At 38.7% G+C, this 4,101-nt stretch overlaps 1 protein-coding gene and 1 pseudogene across 2 annotated transcripts in view; one reads left to right on the top strand and one right to left on the bottom strand.

Annotated features, from left to right (window-relative positions):
* Cntln (centlein) overlaps positions 1–4,101 on the bottom strand; it is a 241,922-nt gene that overhangs the window by 199,169 nt on the left and 38,652 nt on the right. The window lies entirely within an intron of this gene.
* Positions 1,837–2,520, top strand: LOC116096196 (annotated as a pseudogene).

Here is a 4,101-nt window from a genome sequence, read left to right as displayed (position 1 = left end):
AAAAAAAAAAAAGCCAAAAAAAAAAGCCAAAACAAACAAAAACCAAGGCCCCTATTAGACATAACAGGCTAACAAAATGTACAGTGCCAGGAATAGATTATTTTCTTTGGAGTTGTTGATCAGTGAGGCCTACAGACCCCTAAACAGTACAAATCATTGCCAATGTCCTCAGTTATTCTGGAGAACTTGAAAGTAAGACCCTCTTGCTGAAGACACCACATATTTGAGTCAGAATATGGAGGTATTGAGCTCGGGTAGTCCGAGAACCTTCATCCATACTGGCTAGCTTTCACAGTTCTAAAAGTTTCTATGAACAGTAATAAATAAAAAATAATAATAATCTTGTCTTACCTAGTTGTGAACTCTATTAGATTCAATAATGACTAGCTTGGTAAAGCACACTTATGGCTGCAATATGTTGCATCTTCATTAAGAGAGTAACAAGCACTGTTTGGTTAGACTTGAGTCCCACTTCACAAGATGAAATACAGACCTGGCCCCATTTATCAGGCTAACAGCCTGCAACTGGGCAAGCAGTAAGAATAAGAGAGAACCTACTTTTATTATTCTACTTTAATACTATGTATATAGTATTGATTCCTAATGACTTACTGCTATACCCATAGATTGGTGCACCTCTCAGTCCTCATCAGAGAGGGTAATTATTTATGGTGGATGATAATTAGCACAGAGACTCACAACTAGTCAAAGTACAGAGAATAAGAGACTCCAGGATATTAAGTCTTGCATGGGACATCTATATCATGCTTTCTTCTCCCAAGGCTCAAGAATCATCATTGAAGAGGGGGGCAGAAAGATCCTAAGAGCATGAGGTGGTGGGTGACTACAGGGAACAGTGTTTTCCCTATACATCAAGGCAGCTCTACATATGAACTCACTGTCAGTGGGACTGTATACATAAGACTTATGCTAAGCTGAGCCAGACCAAACATCAGCAAGGAAAGAGTATTTGGGCAAAAAGTGATACCCCTAGCCTAGGAACTGCCAGCAAATGATAGCTGCTGAGAGAAGGAGTCGGCTTTCTTAAAGATTATTGACCCGAGCGAGTTAACCACACTCCAGTGAAACAGTACAAATCCAAGAATTCATGGGCGACAGAAATCATACTTGTTAAATGTAAAGAGCTAAAAAAGGGGGTCACATAGTTCTGTGGGTAGGAAGAGGGTAGTGAATCTGGAAGGGGTTGGGGGTAGGGAGTGAATAAGATTAAAACATACTATAAAAATTATAAAATTTTTGAAGAATGTAGCTTCCTTATTATATTTAGAAAACATGTTCACAGCAGATTATAGCTCTTAAAATCTTTTTGCCCCCTCTTCTGCTATGTTTCCTAAGCAATATGGCTACCTAAACAAGACCTGAACAATTCAAACACAAGTTGACATCAAAATATAGATGGGTATATCTCACAGGACCCCGGCCCTACAGGAAAAACTACAGTTAACAGCTCTTAAGAGAGGGAGAATTGGTCTTCCCCAGGGACTGAGCCCCCGAAGTAGTTATTTAATAGCAAATGATCAGCCCCCAAAATACATGCTTATATGCAACATTATCTGACCCTGTGTGTCATATTTAAGTATATATTTATTTATATGTGTTTAACAATAATAATGTAAAAGAGATTATGAATTTAAAAGAGAATGGCAAGAGGCATTTGATGGGAAATGGAGTTTGAAAGATATTTGGAGGGTAAATTATGTAGTTATTAAAAATAAAAATAAAATTTTTTAAAAAAATCAATGAAACATCTAATAAATATCTTTTTAAGATTTATTTTCCTTTCCGCTTGGCCGTTCTCCTGTATAGGAGGCAGCCATGGCACCCAGCCGGAATGGCATGATCCTTAAGCCCCACTTGCACAAGATTGGCAGCAGGGAGTGGACACGTGGTTCAACCAGCCAGCATGCAAGATCCGCAGATGCAAGGCCTGGCAGGCGAAAGCGCTCCGCATTGCCCCTCTTCCCGTGTCCGGCCCCATCAGGCCCATCGTGAGGTGCCCTACAGTTAGATACCACAACAAGGTCCGGGCTGGCAGGGGCTTCAGCCTGGAGGAACTCAGGGTGGCTGGTATCCACAAGAAAATGGCTCGCACCATCGGCATCTCTGTGGACCCAAGGAGGAGAAACAAATCCACTGAATCACTGCACGCCAACGTGCAGCGCCTGAAGGAGTACCACTCCAAGCTCATACTATTCCCCAGGAAGCCTTCTGCTCCAAAGAAGGGAGACAGTTCTGCTGAAGAACTTAAATTGGCCACCCAGCTGACAGGACCTGTGATGTCCATCCGCAATGTGTACAAAAAGGAGAAGGCCAGAGTCATCACAGAGGAAGAGAAGAACTTCAAGGCCTTTGCCAGTACCCGAATGGCCCGTGCCAATGCCCGGCTCTTTGGCATCCGAGCAAAAAGGAACAAGGAAGCTGCAGAGCAAGACGCTGAAAAGAAAAAGTAATGCGTGTTTTGAAAGCTGCAATAAATTTTCCATAAAGCAAAAAAAAAAAGATTTATTTTTATATATGTATGTCTGTGTGGGTGTACGTGCAAGTAGGACGAGCAGAAGACAATAGAATTGCCCAGAGCTAGAGTTACATTCAGCTGTGAGACACCCATAGGTGCTGGGAACTGAACTGGGAACTGTAAGAACAGCCAGATGCTCTTAACCACCGAGTCACCTCTCCAGTCCTACTAAGAAATATCTTTAAACAATAATTACAAATAATTACAAACAATTGTTTCAAAAAACTAAGGCATCTTGATATCCCCATCTTAATTATGAGTGTCAAATTAGGGATTGCATATGAAAGATTTAAAGAGACATAGCTCGTTAGGAACAAGAATGTATGAAGGAACCCTTCATAAAGGACAACAATGCTTATATTAAATCATAAAAGGGACCTACTCACCAGAAAATCTAAATGAGCCTTGCAAAGATTTCACAGGAGAGTCTAAATCAAACTTCCAAAGTTATAGAAATATTAACAAAATCCAAACATACACGCAAGATTAACAGGTAAACAGGTACTATAAACTAAGAAACAAATGAAGGGAAACCTTCAGGGGAAATGAACATGCGCACTGTGGTGGGTAAGGTACAGATGAAGTTGGGTAGGAAAAGTGACAAGAGGGGTCATTGAAGGTAAGTAATCTGAGTAGCTTTGATCAAAATACATAGACATGTCTGAAACATTTTAGAACAATTAAAAATCATAAAATGAATTTTCAAAATAAAATGTCAAGTCGGTGGTGAACATTTGGAATTATGACTCAAAATGCTATTGTAAATGAGACTGTCTGATAACCCTAAGTTGAAGCTTAAAAGTTCACATTCTCTCATTCCTACAAAAAGTTTCCTACTTTATATGTGACTGGCTCTGAGCCACAAAATTAGATACAAGTTTTCACATGTAAGGTAACCTTCTTATCTGAATATAGCTGTATCTGAATATTAAAGGAAAACAGAAATAATATTATCTTTGCTATGCAAATTAGAAATGCCTTTGGGATAAAAAACGGCCTCCAGGTATTTTCAAATAAGTGGATGCAGAAGTATATTTCATGTTTAGTTTACTTCCCAACTATTTTAAATACTATTGATCTCAGCATTGTTTATATATAATTATATCCAGTTCATTTTCCTTTGAAACATTTATTTTTGATGTTAACATAAAAATAGCCAAAGGCATTGAAAGCAATAGGCAATCTCTACCAATACTACCTAATGGCTTCAGATTATGGTTAGTATCTTATAAGAATAATTTATGTTGCTTGATGTTCTAGCTATACATTTGTATGCCTTCCTTTATGCTTTTACAGAGAGCATTAGGTGATGAAGGAGGTTGGAATGCAGGCAAGAGGACATGTGTCTCAGGAAGAGGACATTAAAACCTATCATTTTCTAGCTTCAGATCTGCCAGTTCTTTGCTGTTTTGTGTTGAGTAAGTCTATAGAATGTAACTGACACTGGAAGTGTAAAAGGTGTAAAGTGGAGTTGCAGTGCATCTGATAACTGAGTATATACTGGCTAGCTTTCACAGTTCTAAAAGTTTCTATGAACAGTAATAAATAAAAAATAATAATAATCT

This window comes from Mastomys coucha, unplaced genomic scaffold (genome assembly GCF_008632895.1).
Source record: "Mastomys coucha isolate ucsf_1 unplaced genomic scaffold, UCSF_Mcou_1 pScaffold18, whole genome shotgun sequence".
NCBI classification, from domain to species: domain Eukaryota; kingdom Metazoa; phylum Chordata; class Mammalia; order Rodentia; family Muridae; genus Mastomys; species Mastomys coucha.
This window is presented reverse-complemented; position numbering and strand designations above follow the sequence as displayed.